Source organism: Falco cherrug, chromosome 14 (genome assembly GCF_023634085.1).
Source record: "Falco cherrug isolate bFalChe1 chromosome 14, bFalChe1.pri, whole genome shotgun sequence".
NCBI classification, from domain to species: Eukaryota; Metazoa; Chordata; class Aves; order Falconiformes; family Falconidae; genus Falco; species Falco cherrug.
Genome location: NC_073710.1, coordinates 8,331,471 through 8,353,779, shown reverse-complemented (window position 1 = coordinate 8,353,779; position 22,309 = coordinate 8,331,471). Strand labels below are relative to the sequence as shown.

At 36.2% G+C, this 22,309-nt stretch overlaps 2 long non-coding RNA genes across 2 annotated transcripts in view; both read right to left on the bottom strand.

Annotated features, from left to right (window-relative positions):
- Window positions 1–12,119: 12,119 nt before the first annotated feature.
- Window positions 12,120–19,328, bottom strand: LOC114017381 (uncharacterized). The gene is made up of 2 exons (XR_008735161.1): window positions 19,282–19,328; window positions 12,120–18,005 (listed from the first exon to the last, which is right to left on the bottom strand). It is a non-coding gene; the product is annotated as an uncharacterized LOC114017381 (long non-coding RNA).
- Window positions 19,329–19,369: 41 nt separating this feature from the next.
- Window positions 19,370–22,309, bottom strand: part of LOC129737358 (uncharacterized) — a 30,191-nt gene continuing 27,251 nt past the window's right edge. The window contains exon 3 of the long non-coding RNA XR_008735126.1: window positions 19,370–19,389. This is a non-coding gene — a long non-coding RNA (uncharacterized LOC129737358). The remainder of the gene's footprint in view (window positions 19,390–22,309) is intronic.

Below are 22,309 nucleotides of genomic sequence, written 5' to 3'. Positions count from 1 at the left end.
GCAACATTTCAAAAGTTAATCACTTCTGCTTTAAAAGGTGACTTTTTCTTCATTCTTTCCACACACTAAACTCTTAACTGATCCAGTCAGATTTCTAAATATTATATGCACACGTGTAAACATTTTTGCCTACAGATTTCCTAGGCCGATTTACAAATGGGAATTCTGTTCCTGCTCTACCCATCTCAGTGTCTGAAAAAGCATGGGAACTTGAACATATATATAAGCAAATGATATAATTAGCAACATAGACTGTGAGTATTACTGCAGTCATCATGCTTTAAAAAAAATCTTGAGGAAGGAGTTGCCTCTTGTCATAGTTTACCATCCTAGAAATGTAAAGTTGGAGGTGATTTTACATGGTGTTTGCTTGGAGACAGTTTGTGTGTGCCAATACTTTCTTTGACAGATGTTTAATCTAGGTGATCTTTAGCAACCCAACAGTGAAGGAAGATGCTTTGAACAAATCAGTTAATTTGACCAGTGCCTTAATTTCTCCATCTGCAGTCATCTGCCTGTCTTTAAGTATTTTGTGAATTACTAGAGTGAATGCAGTAATGATTGAAAAGAGGTGTTGCTGTGCAGGGTCCCAGCCACTGGTCTCATTCTTCTACTTTATGGAGGGAAGTCTTTTGTGACAACTAGGTCATATTACTGCATCTTTCTTTCACATCACAGGGAGCTACAGTAAATTGTGCTGTTCCTAACCAACATGCATCTTCAGAGTCTTTTGTTTTTTCTGTCATCTTTCATTCTTTTATCACTCCAGACAGTTGTAATGCATTTATGGCTTCTTCCAACTCAACAACTGTACTGTAGCCTATCTCCAACATTGACACTGTTTCGTTATTCATTTTTGGATACAGGTAAAAATTATACTTCTTGTGATTGGAATTCTGTTGTTTTATTCCAGTCCAGTTTACAGATTCCCTCACTTTCTCTTTCCTCTGTAATTCTCTCTGAGATTTTTCTCCTAGTCTGTCACTACATCTTCTTTGTCTGTGCATATCATTTTCCAACTGTACTGTAAAAGGGAAGGTAAGCCCTTATACACCTTTGTATCACAACAGTTTCACCTTGAATGTCTAATCTGAAAACTTAATGGTGTAGGATCATGTCTTGATGCAAAGTTCTTAAAAATCAATTATTTACTTTGGAGTATGCTTCTGTCTGATGCTTTGAACATATCACATAGCAGTTCCCTCTTCTTGTTTGTAAAATGTTTACTATTTATCTAGATAAGGATACAGAATGAATCATGGTGTCCGTTTACTTTGCAATGGCTGCTTTAATGATGGAGCACTACGTAGTCTGAGTTATCACAAACTAGATTCTGTTATACATCCTACCACTAAGCAGAGTTTTACCTTCCAAATAATCATATAAGCAGGCTTTTCATGTAGCATGCAGACTTAAGGACAAGAGATTCAGGAACAAATTGTAAAGCTCAAGATCTAACTTGACTATTTCTAATATCAAAGCACCTGATTTTTAAATAGAATTCTCCAGTAGTATTTTAATACAATGATTTCAACCTTCATGTAGAATTTAAAAAAATAATTGTTTAGTTATAACTAAAAATGTAATGAGCTATGTGTTAGGTAAGATCGTTCTTTGGTTAGGGTTGACAGGGGAGGAAAGTCTAGGGCGGTTTTAAATTTTCTTGGTGTGATTAAAAACAGTGACCAAGCAATTCCGTTGGAGGCAGTGATGTGGGACACATCACTTGAAACTAACCCCAGGCTGTTACTGGATATTTTCAACAGAAAACAGGAGATTAGGGGAAACAGCTCCTTTAAATTGCTTGCATTTGTACCTTTTCCAAATGATTCTCTTACTGTTGCCTCCGGCTAGGCAGTTTCCTGAGATGTGCACAGACTTTATGGAGGTCAAAATAGTTTAGAAGGAAGAAATAATTTTAACAAGAGAATGGGCTCTAAGTATGTAACTTAACTTGAACTAAAAACAGCATTCTGGAGTACAGAATTGGCCCTTCCTATCTGAAATGAATAGCATCGAGGTTGACAGAAAATTTGGGTTATCCTATCAGATCATTAATTCGTTTGTGCTTCACAAACATAGAAGTGATCATATTAAATTTATCTAGTAATAATGCAGGGCATAGAGATTCTCATATCCACACCACCCCAAACACAAGCCAAGTATTTGTAGAGGTACTAGCTGCTTAAACAAAGTTCAGCTGTTGACAATCTGCATTTTATAGATATCCTTTTACCTAAAGGTCATAAACATGAGTTCGTGTTCTTTCTGTGTGCTTGTCTTCTGTGCAAGAAAGAAGTATAAAACACCTTTCTCCCTCTTTGCCTGACCTTTTCTTTTGCCAGTGGAGTGCAAGAAAACCACCTTTTATTGTGTTTCATGGAGTGTTACAGACACAGTGTGACTGAAGGACTAATGCTACCTTTAATGGATATATACAGTGAATGCCTGAAGCCCTAAATGTTTCATAGTTCTTATAATTTGCACAATTTTGATTATCTGATCAAAAGAGCAGAAAGTAAAAAAAATCTAAAATTAGGATTTATGGATTTTAAGTGCACAAATATTAATTTATTAGATTATTAATTATTAGGGAGGCTTTATATTAGTATGTAGCTTTTAATTTGAAAATCTAAGCCATCTAGATTTGGATGAAATTACCTGCCTCATGTCTATGAATGCTGTCACTGTTGTTTTAAAAAAAAAAAAATCTCCTGTGTCTCTGCTACCAGCTGTTTTCCATGCTTTCTTGTGTGCTCATCACAGGCTTGAAGGCAAATGTTGGAAAAAGTGGATCGATGAGGTGAAAATCTTAAGTTACAAGTTGCAATCAGCAATTGCAGATGACTTCTAGGGATGTTTCTGGGCTTTCTTATTTGTTAATGAGCCTTCGAAGGGTCTCCAGTTAGTTACTAAATCAGCTCATTGTTTCTCCATTTTCTTCATCTTGTTCTTGCACTCAAAAGCAACAACCCCCCCTCCCCAATCACCAAAAACCTGGTTTAAAAAAAAAAAAAAAGCTCATAAACCTCAGGCAATGGTACACGGAGACTGGGAAATACAGATCATTTTGACCATGAGCACCAGTGAAGCTGGATGAGGCCAGTCATGACAAAAGCTTAATTTTGTAGATGTGCTGTTTATTATTTTGTATAAGGGGATCCTGGAAGCAGCAAATGGTTCTTTCAAAAACTCAGGGTAGAATGAACTGCTTCAAATTAGACAGGGGCAGGGGCTTGAAGGTAGAGTACAAGAGATATGCAAGAAGGCCATCCTTCTCAAGTTCTGGCATATTTAAAAACACCAAACAAAAAAAAGCACCCCAAAGAGGTAATGAGATTAAATCTCAAAATCCACATTGTTGTGTATTTTGGTGAAGCAGCCAGGAGAAGAATGAGGCTTTTTCCCCAATAGGGCTTTGTCATGTTCATTTTATTTTATTACCATGCTCTCAAATACATGTAATCCTATATGGGTATAAGAACACGACAGATCCCTCTGAGGCATCCTTTGTAGAATGGAATGTAGACGCTAGGAAAAGGAAGCACTTCATGGAGTCCCAGACAGCTCTTTCCAGTTTTCCTCTCCAAAGTGGATGGAGCTGCCACTTCAACATAATGGACAAGGATAAATAAAGTGATAAAGCTGTCTGCATCCACAGCCATGTGGTTCCTATTCCCATAGGCTCAGCAACATCAATCAAAGGTGAATTAGAGAGACATGTTATACTTCTGTTGCATATCAGATAGTTGCTCAGGCGTTACAGAATGTAAACTCATTTTAAAAACTTGAAATGAGGCAAAAGCCTGGTAACAGTGTATCTGAAAACTGTCTGCTGTGTCCTAAATTAAATGAGTGTAACATGAGAAATGTGCCACAGCTCTTCCTCTTGCAGTACAAGTCAGTGGCAGATGAGGGGTGCTTCAGGGGTGACTGAAAGACAAACATTGATAGTCAAGTTATTTGAGAAGTTATTCACAGTCCTCTAGCTTCAGCCTTCGGTGTGACATGCTTATGCATCCCTGGTGGACAAAGCTATCTTAGCAGTGATTTATTTAGCTGACCATCAGATAATTTTCCTTCTGGAAAGTTGTGCGGACACAGCATAGGTATATACTCTGCTGCTTCTAGTTTACTCGAGAATGATGGTAGTCAGGATTCAGGTAAAGGCTTGAAGCAGCTGCCTTGGATATCCTGAAATGCTCTAAAGTTGTTCTTGCCTGGTACAAACTTGTCTCTTCTTGAGAGAGAAACTTGCAGAATTAAATTGGCTGAAGTTCTGCTCAGAACATGCTCCAGGTCTGGCTTCTAGGAACAAACACTCCAGGTAATTTATATGCTGAAAAAACATTTACAGCTTTCTAGTATTTGATTGTGACTTTTTAATCTAAAACTGTGTCAATGCTACTGGGTTGCTGGTGTACTAGATCCCATAGGATCTCTTTTGTGGATTCAGCATACCAGCAAAGTTGTAATTTATATTGATATAGCAAAACAGATCAGTGAAAACTCACTTTTATTAATATATAAGTGTATGAGCATTAGGGGCTTCTACTAGCACAGATATGCATTGCAGAAAAACACCTAACTGGCACGGATTTTTGATGGCTTTGTTTTGATTTGGGAATGAGGCTGCTTGTCTTTGCTGTTGCTTAGAGGGTCTACCCAGGTTTCATGGATGCTAACCCCAAAGCATCCAGTTAACATGTTACAGTTTACTATATAGATGTACAGTTACTGTAAGTATACAATCTTGGCAGAATATAGCTCCCAGGCACAGCATTACTATTTGTTTGCCCACCTTTATAAAATGAAATGTTAATCTCCATTTTGGAAGATATCGTGCATTTCAAGTGATTAAATGAAATATCTTTGATTGGTTTCTGCACTGTGCTTCACTTATTTCTAATGAAGTAGCAAGGATGGTACTGAATGCAGTTCCCATACAAAAATAATTACATGGTGTCCTCATTTAATACTCCTTCTGTTGCTGTTATTTCTACTTATTCCTGATGCTTGGCTGGTTGCACCCTGACATTTTCTTCTCCTGAGCCCAAAATGCAGTCTTAAAATAAACTGGTGACATGCACAAGCTCGTCTGTAAGAGCCACAAACTGTAATATAGTTTTAGACTGAGTAACAGTGGACAACATTACTGTCTTTACAACTCTGTTATCCTAGAACATTACAGTGGAGTTATATTTAGGTAATATACAGAAATATCTGGATTTGAACTCCCATGGAAATGCAAGGTGAGGCAATAGCCCATGAAAAAAAACAACACTGAAATATGTGGCACATAGGGTTTGTTTGCTAATCTGTAAGGTAATTCTTGGCCATTTACTTCAACTCTTATTTTCTTTCATCTATTTCCCTTTATCTGTGTTTAGTTTAGATTGTAGTTCTTTGGGCAGGAACAATCCCCTTTTTAATGCCAAGCCCTGCCAGCCTGTGGCCTCAGTCCAGAGCCAGGTTCTTCCACTTTGTACAAATTGGAGTAGATTTAGAGGAGCCTAGCACAGATGAGAGATGATTGTGTGTTATCATCTGGATTCAGAGTGCTATTGATCCAATATTAGTAGGAATTTTCTCATTTTATGCTGTATTTTGTTTTAGTTTTCCACACACTAAATGTATACATAGTAAGGTACACTGTGAGATCCAAGGACCAGTTACTCCAAATGTAAAGACTGTGAAATTTGGATTCACATCTTAGTTAATATACCTGATATGTCTATTCTGATAAGTATGATCTAGCTATTTAGATAGATAGATATACACATTATTATATAAATCTATGCATATATATATATATATTGATGCATCCTTATTTGGGTCTCAGATTTAAGTTATGGCCAGTAATTTAAAACTATAATGGTAGAACTTACTTTTACACATAAACAGGAAAAACCTCCCAAATCTGGGGAAACACAGAGGTGTGATACCATTGGTGTTCATAAACAAAATGAAAATAGTGTATTTTGTTTCTAGTACAGAGTCCCAGGTTTATTTCATGTGTTTTACTTTATTAACATATATTTATTTTTTGTTTATGGAGCAGTAAGTGCTTTCTCTGAGGTGATTATTGGTACAGGTGATTTTGTTCTCAGTGCCAAATGTGGAGCTTGATTTTTGAGATATGAATGCTGATAATTGCGTATGAAAAAACACCACTTATCTAGCTTTCTACTGTACAATTTGGAAGGGACAGGTGTGTGAAGGTTCTTCATCAAAAGACAGAACTCATTTGACAACATCAGGAAGACAATGAGAAACATTTGTCTTCCTTTTTTTTAATTGTGTGGTGGCTTTTTCCTAGAAAAAAATGTTACATTACCTATGCTCTTTGCCAATTATTAAATCTGTCATTTTTCTGTAGATTCCCTAAGACTTCCGATAAAGCAAGAATATTATTCTTTTTATGTACAATGAATTCTAACAGGGAAGATTTTTGCGATGAAAAAGTCAAGAAGTTGGAATGACATTACAGGACTTCTGCTGATTTTACATAAAAATTGAAACTGGCAAGAGATAAGAAACTACTTTAAACTGCTTTTTAAAATAAAGTTATATAATCTCTGAAAGTGCTGATCAGGCTGGTGGATTTTTGCTTAAAAACTCAGTGCATACACAACCGCTAAGTCCTTTAAAATATGGGAATTCAATACAAGGTTTTTTTATATATATAAATATTTTTGAAATATAAAATTCAATATAATAGTTTTACACATTGCAATGCAAGCAAGCGTTAGAGCGCCGTCAGGTTTCATGTCATCGTTCTTAGCACCTCATGAAAGATCTGTCACAGCCTAGACTAAAAGAAACCAGTGGAAACAATCTTCAGTCTGAACCTGGGGTAAAGTTTTTAAAGAAGCTGTTTGACTAAGGAAACAGGAGTAGACAGTGAATACTGGAACTACACGTTCATGTCATGAAACGGTCACCGAGTTCCCTTTGTCGTGGCTCTGGTTTGTTTCCTCTAACGCGAGCAGCACCTAGCGGCTGGCGCGCCCCACCTCTGCCAACACGGCCGGGACCTGGAGCCTGCCTGGCCGGAGAGACACTTCCTGATCATGCATGGAATAATTCCCTAGCAATGACTGTAGATTACTATGGCTCACTTAAACGCTACAGTAATCTACATAATTTTTTCTGCTGAAGTATCTTAATTTTTTTTTTGTTTGCGAACAGCAAAATAAGACTCGTAGAATCTTCAGCTCACAATTTCAAAACACGTTGGGACAAACCCGAAGCATCTAATAAGCACTTTGAATTCAGTGATATTTATAAAATAAAATAAAAAAGTAGCAGATGCTCAACATGGTTTAGGATTTATCTTTTCTATGTAAAAATAGATTAGGTTTGAAAAGTGATGTTTAAATATTAAAATATTATTTCATGCTTGTATTCTGCCTTTGGCCTTTGTGAAAAATATACAACAGCTCTATTTATAGTTTGAAACCAGTATTCACTTTGATCCTGGAATATCTTCCTTCCCTTTTTCAGTTAAGACAACATTAAAATCCAGGTGCTTATCTGTTTGTCTAGATATTATGTTTGTTTACAGTAAAGATTTGTAATTTTGTAAACTGTTGTGCATCAGTTCTGCACTGGAATGCAGTCAATGCAGTCACTATATACCTCTCTCAAACTCAGGACGATTTGAGTGGTTGTACTGGGGGAAGAGTTGGAAAATGTCATTTGTATCCTATTCCTTTATTTGCTGCTTTTATCTGATGTGACGGAGCTTGTATCTGCTTGAGGTTGTAGAAAGTCTTGCAGATTTTCATGTTAACAATTTACAAGACTAAAAAGCAAGACCATTTCAGTCTGTTTTTATCTTGGCAGCTTCTAACACTTTAGCAAGATAGAGGACTAGGAATAGATTATTTTTTTTCCCAAAAGAACTCAGAAAAAATCATACGCTGAACTCTTAAAGACCTGGCATTGACTGTCGCAGTGGCAGCTGATGAGTTAGTTGTGGAAGTTTGACTACAATTATATGTTAAAGTTGAAACCAAGGGGTTTCCTTTTTCAATTTATTCCAGTTGTATATACATGAACATAGGTGTCAGTAATTTTGAAAATATGACCACATGTGAAAAAAATAGAATCAAGACAGGATTTTGGGGCTGCATTAGATTCCTTTTTGAAATTAATTTGCTAATGAAGTGTAGTCTACCATATTGGTTATTAATAAGGAAAAAATGAACGTATCAGTATTTATTTCCTTCTTCAGCTCAACAGTGATTTGTTAAAGGCTCTTTGGCATTGGTCTTTTCTGAAGGTTTGCACAATTACAGTTTTGTGCACTATAAAGAAGTAACTGCTTATTTACAATCCTTTTTGAGGGAAATTTACATTTTGAGTAGTGGAATGATAGCTCTTGATCTACTCTTAATTAACACCGACATTCACATTTATTCAAATACAGCTAAACACAGAGATGCGTAATTTTTATGCCAATTAGTCTGGTCAAGTGAGGTTAGTTAATTAAAGACTATTTAACTGATAAAGGAATTGCATATTTGTTTATTTTTTAAAAAAGTCTCTCACAGTTCAGCCCCTTGCATCATTTTAGAACATGCAGCACTGATTACAAACAATATGAAGGTGCTACACAACACATATCTGGAATCTTGGGGGAAACCAGGACACGGCAACAAACCTGCTTTATAAATTAATGGGAACATAAAAAAGGTCTTTTTAATGCCTAGTGGCTAGCCAGCATTGTATTACTGTTGGTTCTAGTTGAGGAGAGGTCTGGTGTTCTCTGTAAAAGCCTGAGAATATGGAATAGGTGTAGTTGTCAATTTTGATTATAAGCAGAGGAAAACTAAAGAAGCAGTGTCTGCTTGCTAGAACAGTGGGAGAGGCTTGGATGTTCAGATTGACTGTGTTAGTGTTTTGTCATAAGACATTGCCTCAAACTTAGTTTTTGAGAATCTGTGCCCACAGGAATTATTTAGAAAAACTGAAATGTGGAGAATGATCATCCACAGGAAAGCAAAGGACTCAGTATTCTGGATACTTGGGGTTGAAATTAACTAAATCTGGTCTGTGCCATTTGTCAAATTCTGGAAATGCAGAAACTAAGACAGAATTGATCCAATCATTGTTACACAAATTGGTAGAGAAATTCAGCTTTGTGTGTGAGCGGGACTCAGGCTGATAAATGGCAAAACCTGTCAGTAATATTCGTACATATTATCTGTGTGCCATCTGGTCACATCAGTCTGTATACGTGTAGCAGGTTTCTAGCATTCATGTTTGTCTTTTGGGGGGCTGATTTGTAGTTAAGGAATGTTCATTTTGTTGAAATTTGACTTTTCTTCCATAACTGCTAATGGATTGATAAAGTGAATTATTAAGTTACATGTAGCATACCTTTCAGGTGATTCGTATGAGTAGAAAACCAAAAAATAAAACTACAGTGTTAAACAGAAGTGCATTAAAACAATACAGCTGGCTTTTGAAATCTAAAAGATACATTGTACATCTAAAAAGACTGCCTCCACAGCCTTATTATAGTTCAGAGACAAAATTAACTTTAACTTTAAAAAAAATATATATCTATTCCTTGCACACTACCTCCTGCTCTGTATCCAGCAACAGAGATCTGCTTCAACGGTATGTGTACCAGACTAGAAATGGTGCCACCTTAATGAACATGAGTAATTTGCTGTTTCCCAGAGATGGTAATACTGTGGGCTGTTTGCCAGGCAGCGCCATAGGGAAAAGCCATGCTCCACTTTGGACTGAAGTACTAAATATCAGGAGAAGATTTCAGATGTTCAGTGGAGGGGGCCTCCCTGATCTGAAGCAGACTGTTCCAGCTATGTCTGCTGAGGCTCAAAACTTGAAAAGGGCTTGAGTAGCCCTGAGGGAGGATAAGGAAAAATCAGAAGAAGAAATGTAATAATGGTTCTGTTTGCACGGAGTTTACAGGCTGCACAGCTGCATGAAGGGAATATAGTTGGAGGCTTTGCCGGTCTGTGTGTCAGTTTGGTTGAACAAATGTCCTGTAAATAAACAAGAAGCCCTAGAGAGCTTTTGCTAAACCTGGTTTTCCTATGAGCCCTCTTGCTAGCTGCTCAGAGCATGACTATTACTGTCTGTGCAGCTGATGGGGGCTTGGCTGGTAATCCATGTATCCCAACCATAAAAGAAACAGGGCAAATATTGGCATCTGGAAGCATTAAGAGGATTTGGAGCAATCAGCAGTGAATTTCAGTTTGATTAAACAATTTTCATATTTAAGAAACTTGTGTTGTATAATTTTAATCCTACATAATTCGTGCAGTTTAAGAAAAATACTGTACATGAGGTGATAACCAGTGCTGCAACACTGCACACCTTTCAGTGTGATTAAACTGTGGAATTATATGCAACATTGATGTGGAATTTGATTTGAAGCTTCAGATATTTATAGTGGTCAGATTTCTTACTCAAATAAATTCAAATTCTCTTCAATTACTTTTGCATTTTAAGTGGTGCTTTTGCCAGGCAAAGTAGCTGCTGTGCCCCTCCATTTTCAATAGCTGATTGTAGGTTTCCTGGCAATTTTAACAACTAGAGTGTGTTTAAAAAAAAAAAAAAAAAAAAAGAAAAAGAAAAAAAGGCAGACTTTTTTAATGTTCTTTTTACTGGTTGTGCTCCACTGTGTGTGTGTTTGATTTTATAATTTGTTGTGTCATATATCTCTAGCTATATTGTACCACATAAAAATGAAAGGAGGAAAGCACATTTTGGTTATAGGATACTCACACTAGTGAGAGTACTCATTCAATATTGTTGTTATAAGCTTTATGAATAATTATATGGCACAATTCATTTTAGTACATTTATCAGAAACTAAACTCTCTGAAATCCCAAAATACCTCCTGTATCTTTCATAAAAGTTCTTTGAAGTGCTAGCCAGATCTGATCATCTGTACAGTCACTGAAAGGATCTGAACTGTAGCTGGGAGAGAGTGCCTTTACAATAAGTCAAAATGCAGTATAGTAGAGCCAGATTGCTACCAATTATCTTTGCATATTTGTTGGCATGGTTATTTGACCAGTCATTTTAACTTTTATAATGCAGTATTTTCATTAACATTTTTCTACCCCAAATTTTTCTGTTCTCAAGTACTTACAGAACCTAATAGGGGAAAAGTCCTGTTTTTCCAGTGTCTCAGTATAAACACTTTGGGAATCATTACTATTCTAAGGAAAAAGCTATATTTTTAAAAAGTATACTAGCTTCCTATAAGCAATCTGGCTGCGTTTACCTGTTTAATTATTTTTCCGAAAAAGATGGCGTATTATGAAGGTAGATTTACAAAGGTCATAATGGTAACTTTGTTAACAAATTGCGTAGGGTATTTCAAGACTAAATAATAGTATGAAAGGTGACACTGATTGTCTTGAAAATGAAGTGGGTACTGAGGGTAACTGGAGAAGAGGTTAAGGAAAAAAAAACCCCAAACAAAACACTAGTAAGTAGAGACCAGGCATTCATTAATTCATTATGTGTTCAGATGCTTTACTCAGGGTTCAGGAACAGTTGTGCTCACCCTGAAGCTACTGAAAAGAAAAGCCAGAGATTGTGCTAGAGTAACATTTTGGATAGGCTAGTACAGTAGAAGAGTGAGCATCCGTTGTAATGGGAAAAAAGGCTGCTAGAGAAGATGTGAGAACTCAGTTTGAAATAATATCTATTCACCCCAATTTTTTGTAGTACATGGTGACATATTTCTTACTGAAGAGAGAAATCTTTTTAAAATGGTTCACTCATCCATAATTAAAAGAGAATTTCACTATTAAAAAGAGGTTATTTCAAATATTTTAAAATAGTTTGTGCTTTATATAGTTGTCAAAAAATGTAATGCATTGTGGATGCCTAGGCCAATTGATCATGAGATTTAGGTATAGTTTCCAGTTTTGTCTTGACCACATCACTTGATCTGTCCCTGTTTCCAATCTGTAATGAGAATTAGTACTTCCTTTCTCCAGCCTTTTATTTGCTTTGATTTGTTTTTTCACACTCAGTCTTCATCTTAGAACTGTGTAAATGAGTTTGGATCTCAGTGTTAGCTGAACTATTAATAGAAAAAAAAAATGGTACTCACATCTCAGAGTTTTAAGCTTCTTTAATAGCAGTGGAAATTTTAGCATAAGATAAAAATATAATATTACAAATGTTTGTATTCCTTTGGGAAAAAATATGAGTGTTTAATCACAAAACCAATTACCTTATTGTACCTATGAACAGAATGGCGTATTGAGGAATGACAGATGATCTTGTTCTTAGGTCTTGCAAAGTAATTGTACAGACGTTCACAACCAGCAGTTGGCTCTACTAGTCAAAGCAATGCTTACACATACTGAAGACTTGTCTGCAGGAAATATGTAAAATATTGTTGTAAAATATGTTATATAAAAAATAGTTATTTCTAGCACACACAGGCCATACTTGGAGGGCAGCTACGCTGGCAGACCTCTGACTCTGTATCTGTGCTCTGTTTCCTACAAATAGACTATAATTGGCATGACTGCAAGATGTTAACATTTATGTCTCTTTGCCATCCTATCATTATGACACATTGATCATTTGGAATGTGTGAGAGGCATGTATGATTTAAAGGTGTATGAGATTTGTTCATGCTACTTATTCCTTTTGGGCTCTCTGAACATGTTAATAAGTGCACTAGTAATATTAAATATGGTTAAAAATAAGGACATTCTTTGAAATTTTGCTGAAAGTTACTCAGAAGGTTTCTAATTTTAAGAACGGAACATTGATGTATTAGAGGACCAATGTAAAAATTGACCCTATCCAGTTAATTCTGCTGTTACAGGACAATTTACATGTTGGATTAGCCAGTTTCACTACTCATAGAGTTTATAAATGTCCATGAAAATGCACAAGTTCTTAAACTTTTTTTATTAACCAAAGATAATAAAACCTGATTTAACCTGTGATGATCATTCAGCTGTGAGTGGACAAACAAACACCAATGTGCTAGGATAATCTTGTTACTTGCTGAATAGGCAACATTCTTTGTGGTTTGCATGTGATTAAAGATGAAGCTTCTAGACTGAATGTTATTTAAAGCATGCACAGTATCTTTAATAATACTATTACTTTTTAACAGAATTTAAAGTATCTGTATGAACTGTGGTCTTGCTGCTACATCTACATGTAGGTCTTGCCAAGACATAATCCATTATATCTTCAACTGGAGTAAATTTTGATTCTGTCTCAGTTCCTGTTCTCACACACACACCTGGAGAACTCATAATTTAACAAGAAAAAAACCCACTGATATAATTATTGGAAAATCATCTTTTGATCTTTTTTGTCTGTAATGGCTCTGTTGAGGAAAAAGAAGTGACTAATCAAAGTAAAAGGCTGTTTAAGAATGAAGCAATACAAAAGCTCATCAACAATAGAATTCAGTGATAGACCCAGAGGCAATTTCTAAGCTATTAGAACTGCCTGTGGAGACTGCCAAGCTGCAGCAGCTAGGAAAGTATCTTTCACAGTTTGATGTGAAGCCCTGTGTTTTTCTGGCCTCTCTTCTCATTTTAAGGAGATATTGCATAGTTATTGAAGGCAATAGACAGTTTACTGTGAAATTTTAAGTAAATATATGTATATTGTAAGAACACTGACAATCAAGTAGTAATGCTACTATAGTGTGTTCATTTCTCTATGCTAATTTTGAGTAGGTGTTTGAATTTTTATTAATTTTATATGGAAGTAAGACAGGTGAAAAAAGGCCAAGATAGAAAAAATGCTTATTGCATATCAGGTTGTTATTATGATTTGAAATACTTGCAGACAGAAAAAATATTAAAAAAAAACCAACAACAACTCCCAAAACAAACCCTAAAACAAAAACTGGAAAAACCTCAACTTGAAGCACTAACCTGAGACTGTACAATGATGATGATGAAGACAAAACTAACACACTTTATTTATTTTGAAGGAAGAATTCTAATTCCTTTTATTCAGTGAAGCAAACTGAGATTCATATTTTTCTTATGCATTCTAAAAATATCAGTTATATTTACATGCACTAAACATCCATGTTTAGAACAGCTACTTTTTTTTTTTTTTAGCAGTACACAAAGTAATCAGATTTGCGGCATACTGTACTAAATGTGATACAGATACAAAAAGAAAATACAGTCTTTGCATTATCCTTAGTGAAATTCTTCCAGGCTCATTTTGGGAAGATATTACAAGTGAGTTTAATAAGCTATAGAAGGGCATTAATGTGAAATGAAATATATATTCAGTAACAATGGCATATACATTAGCTACATGTATAACTTTGTGTTGTACAAGAGCTCTCTGCAAAGTACAGACTTCTATACCCCTCCTTTTTGTTGCTGTACCTTGGCATGCCTGCAAAATGCTGTCTGAATATAAGTAGGATAGAATGTGGCCCAAGAGAATTAAAGTCTTGAACTGCGTGGTATAAACAGTGGTTAGAATAAGAAATTACATGTGACAACATAATTTAACAGCAAGGTTAACCTGTGAATAATTTGTTTTACCTGGATGATATAAGGTAATGTCAAATATTTTGATGCAGCACTTAAAGAAGGAGAGCTCCAAGCAAAAACAACAAATAATGCCACAATCAAAGTCATAAAGCTCACCAGGTTATCTGTTTTAACTGCAAACCAGAATAATGCATGGTTGAATAACAGCATGTGTTTGGCATTTTCATTAGCTAACTTTTTAAACCTGAAATGAAAACAAAAATGTACATTCAGTTTTACATAAAATGGTTTTTAACCTGAGTAGAAGTTTCATGTCAAATGTTCAAGTGCTGATTTTTAAACATAAGCTTCATGAACATTTTCACTCAAAATACTGTGCAAGCACCGTTTACTGAGCAGGCATGTTGGTTACGAACTTACGAAGAATTAGCTTAGATTGCCACATTTTTGTAAGGGAAGTACTAAGTTCTGAACAGAATCTGGCAGGTCAGGTGTTCTTACTACTGTGCTCCCTTATGATGAAGATATTTGCATTAGTATGTGCTGCTTGGGGAATTTTCTGAAGGACACTCTTTGTTTCCAGCTAAACCAAACCAGTTTGGGAGGCATTCTTCTTGGGCATACTTGATCTTTTCTCTTTTTACCGAATGCAAATGCACATGTGGAAGACCAATATTTAATGTGGTAATAAACCTGTTGTTTGCTAAGTCTGGCAGACAGGTGGGTAAACTTCAGTACACACATTGAAAGATAAATTCTGTGCAAGCATGGAAATCAAAGCTGAAGTTTGTTCAAATGTAGGAAAGATAATTATGTAACTTATTTCTGTCTCTGTATACAAATTCAACAAGAGGTTAGCCAGGGACCTCTGGAGAGGGTAAGTTTCGTAAGAATGATCCTGTCTTGCTGAAATTGTTACAGGCCTCTATAAATTTCACTTACACAGACAGAAGTGCATGTGATATCTTCACTGTATTTGGATAGGATCCACAGTTCTTGAAGGGGCAAATAGTGTACAAATTTGAGATTTTTACAAGTATAAAGGACTACAACTGAATATAATAATGCAGTTTAGGGTCTTTTTCTTATTTCTGAGAATCAAATTTCTGCATGGATGTGAAACTACCCTGTGTAACATATCTGTCAGATAATGAGAGCACCTCTGATCTGCACAGCATACCTTGGCTGTATTGATATCTCACTGTTTAGAATCCTGTTAGGTCAGCATGTTTTAATTAGCCTAATGATCTCTGGTTACCAGTTTAAACTACAGTACTTTCTCTACTCCGTTATGCTGGGTTCTGGACAAACCTTCTTACTATGCTTTTTTAGATAGCTTCCCTGAGGATACACACAGCAATACCTGTTGCTTTAAGAACTCACTAATGAGAGTCACTGAACCTTATCTTTTTAAAAGGGTTCTAGAGATTGCTTAAAATTCAAAGGTAAAAGTATGTACTATGTTTAAGAACTGGCACAGTGAGATTTGATTTAATGATGTTTGTTGAATTCTTTTGAGGGTCTGTAGTGAAACCAGCAGCATTCCTGTGGTTGCTCGTTTTCTAAATATAAAAAGCTCCAGGATCTTTGCTGTTTGTGGCATGGTATCTTTGATGGAAAAATTCTTTTATCACTCAATCAAGGTTTCATCAAAGTCAGTGGAGATAACAGCCTACAGCATCCACAGCTGAATTTAAAGGCACCTATCTAAATAAGAGCAAAAATGAAACAAAGAAAGTTCAGTTGTCTGTCTTACTGGTTGATAGTTCTCTTTTTTGTCATGAATGTGAATTACACTGAGACCTTGCACAGAGGAGGCTATATGAGACAGCAGTGGTGATCTGCTGATTTTTGTTCTTGCTAGTTCTTGCATAGTTCTCAGAAGAAAACCTGCAACACAGTGGAAACACAAGGTACTAATTCCATGTGTCATTAAAACTCCTGTGTGTGAACCTCAACTGATAATTTAGTAAAGGTACTGCATCATGCAGGTGATTTGAACTGAAACTTTGCAATCTGTGTACAGTGACAGTTCTCGGATGATTTGTGCTGTAAAATTGTGCCTGAATGTCCCAAGAACGCAGAACTCTATATATTCTTCCAGCCTCCGCTTTACTTTTTCTTATCAGCTGAGTTCTGCTTTCAGTTTAGAGCAAACTGAGTCTATGGGCTTATCTCTCTTACTTTAAAAAGATTTAATCCTTTGAAGGCTACAAGAAAGTAGTCCCTATATTTCCTGAGCAGAGCAACAACAATTTTATCTAGGTTTGGCATAGTAGTAGAAATTTTGGACAGCCTTCTGACTTCCACTTTCAACAAACACCTGTTTTAGGAGTCTAGCTTAGGACATCTTTAAAAGCCTGTTTGAGGGAGTAGCTACCAGTATTTGAAATGGTTGCCTTTAGGTTATCTCAGGTCAGTTGAAAACTCTGGCCACACTTGCTATTTCTGTACCTACTTTCTCCTCAGGTCCTCCCTGAAGGTTTTGGCATAGAAAAATATTACTAATACATTTTTTGTGTTCAGAATCTCCTGTCAAGTTTCGGTACTCATGATGCATTAGTAACAAAATAACGCAAGGCCCTCTTTTGCAAAATTGCAAAATCTCTCTTAAGATTATTTTGTGTCCTTTCATTAGTGATGCATTATTAATATTGAAGTATGACAAAACATACATGAAAAACAAGGAAAGTGCTTTAATTGGTACTGGCAGAAGGGGAAAGAAGCTTGAAGAATAGCTACACATCTAATCAAGCATATGCCCTTCAAAAAAACCCTGGGTTCTCTGGGGAGCTGGTTGAATGTGAGAAAGTATCTTTGAATTTTCTAAATTCTTGCATTGCTGGATACTCTCTGTTAAGTGCTACAGCAGCGAATTTCCAGTCACTTCAATTTGCCATTCCTGCTAACCTGGCCTATTTCTGGATCTTTGCTAGCTGTAGGACTCTGGGTGAACAGTAGTGGTTGACATGTACGTCTGTAATCACACTCTGCACAGATAAAGAGACTTGGCTACATTCAGCAAAAAATGGTTTTACCAAAGCCTGAACGCAGCACTTTATACAAAAACCACATAATAATTGACAGCTTGCCATGCTGGATGTGCTTGCTATTTAAGATACTTCGTTCTACAGTTCTCAGCTTCTGATAAGCCTTTATAAAAGAATCTGCAAAATTGGAGTTTAAGAATAAAATACAAAAACATACACTATGAATCTCTGTAGGTCAAAAAAAAGGGTAATTCAAATCGCTTAAAATATCTTGAAAGAATAGTATGTCAACTTAAAAAGAAAAACCCAGAAATAATAGCTGTGATAGCAACTGCAATTAGCAGAAAAGGAAAAACAAGGGCTATTTTGGCAAGAATAAAGAATTGAAACTGCTGCAAAAAATTCCCAGCATGAAATGGAAGGCTTACATCCAGTTCATCCATATTATTAGAAAAAAAGCTTCATTAGTCTGCCAGTGGGAGTTGTATCAAAGAAACTCATTGAAGTCTGTAAGATCTGTGGATAAATGGAAAGAGCAGAATCATATGGTAGTCTTTGTCTTTTACTGCAGTTAGAGTTTATGTAGTAATGTATACAATAGCTTTAAACTTGCCTAAGGTTAAAATATAGGAGTAGCAAACAACTTTATTACAGCTTGTACAACATCAGCATTTATAAAGCAGCTTTTACAAGTAACACTGTTGAAAGTAAAATAAATTTCTTAAAGTCTTTCTGTTGTTTTCCTAAGTAAAGCAAAAAAACCCCAAAATAAATGCATGAGAGTCAGGATATCAAGGATTTGATGATTTCATAGCAAAGCCTACTACCTCCACTCAACTCTGTGACTTGTACATGAAAAATAGCAACTTAAAGCAGATTATAGGTGGTGTTACAGATTTAGGTTACACAGAACAGCAGTTTTACTTAAAGACCTTGTCAGAGGTTTTTGACATTTTATGAAGATTAACTGATTAAGGGGCTTTTATAGGTAGTACTTTTTGTAATAAAATAGAAAACCTGATGTAAAAGACCAAGATTCGTATAATCTGCTTCACATACTTATAATGCAGGTGTCTGCACCCAAGCCTTTTACAAACAGTGGAGCTAACTACACACTTCTAGAGGACTGTTCATCTGACACGATTCATGCATTTTATCTCAGGACAGGACAAATCTCACTTGAGTTGCTGGTTTTCCCCTTCAGTTGTTAAGGAAATAAAGATAAATATTAAATAACTATTCCCCACTAACTGTAAAGAACAAAGTAGTTGCTTTACCTTGTAAAATAAATTATCAGGTAACACAGTGTCCTGGTTTCAGTTGCGTTAGAGTTAATTTTCTTTTCAGTAGCCAGTACAATGCTGTGTTTAGTGGATTTAGTATGAGGATACTGTTGATAGTGCACTGATGGTTTTACTTGTAATGTTTATACCAAGTCAAGGACTTTTCAGTTTGTTAGGTCCTTCCAGCGAGAAGGCCGGAGGGACACAAGAAACTGGGAGGAAATACCTCCAGGACAGCTGACCTGAACTAGCCAAAGGGATATTCCATACCATAGAACATCATGCTGAGTATATAAACTAGAGGAGTTGGCTGGGGCCAGGCGATCGCTGCTTGGAGGCTGGCTGGGCATCGGTCAGCGGGTAGTGAGCAATTGTATTGTGCATCGTTCGGGTGGCCATTTTTTCTGTTTGTATTTTATTTCTCTTTCCCTTTCTCCTTTTCATTACAATTGTTGTTATTATTTTATTTCAATTACTAAATTGTTCTTATCTCAACCCACATGTTCTACCTTTTTCACAATTCTCCAAGGGAGAGGGGGAGTGAATGAGCGACTTCTGTGTGTTGTGGTTTAACCCCAGCTGGCAAATAAGCACCATGAAGGAGCCTTTAATATTGCCTTTGTAAAGAATAAAAGAATAAACCCTTTAATGATGCTTAGTATGATCATAGTCACTCTGCTGATTCCATAGACAAAAGTATGTTATAGGGTTATATAGATACTTTCTAGCACAACAGTTTTTGTTATCCAAAATGTTGTAGTTCTCCTTTAAAAACACAGGAACAGAACCATGATTTAAATCTTCACTGATCTTCACTCATACAATGATAGACAGGAGTGGACAAAGACAGGACAGCTGAAATAGATGGCACCTCTTCTACACTGCTTTATCTTTCTTCTCCCCCACCCCCCCACCCCCCCCTTCTTTTTTTCTTTTTATTTTAAATTGGAAAATGGGTCTGAGGAAGACTGGTGTTGTATAAAGCAGTTTTAGGACATCTCCTGTAGTAAATCCTTCTGCTTCATAGAGAAAAGGCTTTGGAACTACAGGCTTTATGCAAGGCTCTCTTGTATCACACAGATGCCACCTTTACTGTATTGAGTTATAAAACTTTTGTAACAATTTTATTGGTGTATTAGTTAAGTACTGTCTATAAGTTTTTATAGTGTTTAGTTTCACTGTCTGAAAATTGCATTTTGACCCTTCATACTCCCTTCTTCTTCTAACACGTCACTTTCTATTTGATATAACTTTCAATTTTCCTTTTTTTAATGCTTTCAGACTTTTGTTTTAGGTTTCTGGATAGCTTGGAAAATTGTAGCTGCACTAAACAGAATTACGTTTTTTCACAGGCAGTATAAAGTTAAGTTACAGAGTATGATTTTCTTGAGTTTTTCAAGGTATGTCTGAGGTCCATATTATTGTAACCAGATTCAGGTGACTGTGATGTGCTTCTTGTTGGTACATCTCTTCCTCTAGAAATAATATATTTAAAGTTCCTGTACCCTCTATGCATCTGTCAATTCCTTGGATTGGAAGGGACCTTTAAAGGCCATCTAGTCCAACCCTGCTGCAATGAGCAGGGACATCTTCAACTAGATCAAGTTGCTCAGAGCCCTGTCCAGCCTGACCTTGAATGTTTCCAGGGGTGGGGCATCTACTACCTCTCTGGGCAACCTGTTCCAGTGTTTCACTGCCTCACTGTAAAAAAATTCTTCCTCATATTTACTCTGAATCTACACACTTTTAGTTTAAAGCCATTACACCTTGTCCTATTGTGATGGGCCCTACTAAAATGTCTGTCCCTGTCTTTCTTCTAAGGCCCTTTAAGTACTGAAAGGCTGCAGTGAGGTCTGCTTGGAGCCTTCACTTCTCCAGGCTGAACAACCCCAACTCTCTCAGCTTTTCCTCATAAGAGAGAGGTGTTCCATCCCTCTGATCATTTTTCTGGCCCTCCTCTGGACCTGGTCCAGCAGGTCCATGTCTGTCTCCAGAGATGGATGCAGTAGTCCAGGTGGGATCTCACCAGAGCAGAGTAGAGGGGTAGAATCATGTCCCTGAACCTGCTGGCCATGTTTTTTTTGATGGGACCAGGATATGATATACATATCTTGAGTTAAGAGTTTTGCATGGTTAAAGCTCTAGGTGTTTTCTAAAACCCACACTTGATCAATTTAAGATATTTACAGTTAAGATAGAAGTCAGAATTGTCACTTTGATTCTTTGGGAAAAGGGGTAAAAATGTTGCAAAGTACATGAAATATTTCTTAAAATTAGTGGTTTAGAATTCTCAGTTTGATTAGTGTAGCGGCTATAGTAACACCAGTGGTTATTGTGAAATGAGGTTGACAAAGACAATAGAAGAGGGATGTGCAATTACTGAGATAAGATGAATAAAAAGGTAATCTGCAGGAGGATTTGAGAACAGGATTATATGTCATAATTCTCTAATAGTCAATATATTATAAATATGCTAAATCTGAGCTTTATGGCTTATATACTTCACATGTATCTACAACTATCCCTCTAAGAATCAGAAATGAACTAGAATATTATTGATATACTTGTGCATATACCTCTGAGTGTTGCTTTACCTAGGAAGTCAGCCACCAGTTGCTGAAGGCTGAAGAGCCCATCGTCAGCGCACAAAAGGAGTATTACAAAACACAGTGAAACCTAGAGATGGAATCTTAAGAACACATTGAGGGAGTAGAAGTAATTTAAGACATGAAATATGTTTAATGTGCTGTGTACCTTCTGAGCAAGGGCATTACTACTTAATCCTTACTTGGTTTTCATTCCTCATAGGTACAGAGCATATGGGAATGGAGAGTATAATTGTTTTTTAATTAGTGACATTAACGTAAACTTGGCCTAAATAAAATTGGAGTAAGAACATCAAAACTTAGTTCCTATACAGGGGAATATCTAGCTTGATGTTTAACAGCAACATACAAAAGGGGAAGATTCACATTAAACAAAATTATTCCTGTGTAGATATGTCTCATGCATGATGTCTGAGTGACTTTTTATTAAATTAATGAATGAGAGAAGACTTATTATGTGTTTATAAAGAGGAACGACTTGAGACTGCATAAACAATCTGGACCTTTTTAAAAGAACTGGCATTCAAACAGTCAGCAACACACATTGGGCATAAATCCAAGAGGGACTGTAAACATTCTTAATGCACATGTAAAAATTTCGGTGGGTCTCAGCCCTTTTTTTAGAGAGTGATCAACAGAATAAAACTATTGATAAAGGTATAAAACAACAACAAAAAAATTCCAATAATTCTAGAGAGCAATTGCCATTAAAACTAATCTTTTATTTAAATAGCCTGGAAATGCCCCCACCATTTCTGAGTTCAGCTGCTGATTTCTTTTGACAATGTGCTTAACAGCAACCAAGATGTTCCAGATTTTCTAAGTCTAAAAGCCTAGTGAGATCCCCAAGTGTTAACTGTTTTACCTGCACTTTGTCTATACACTGTTCCTTTTTTCTTTTCTTTCTTTCAATGATTTTCTCTACTAAAAA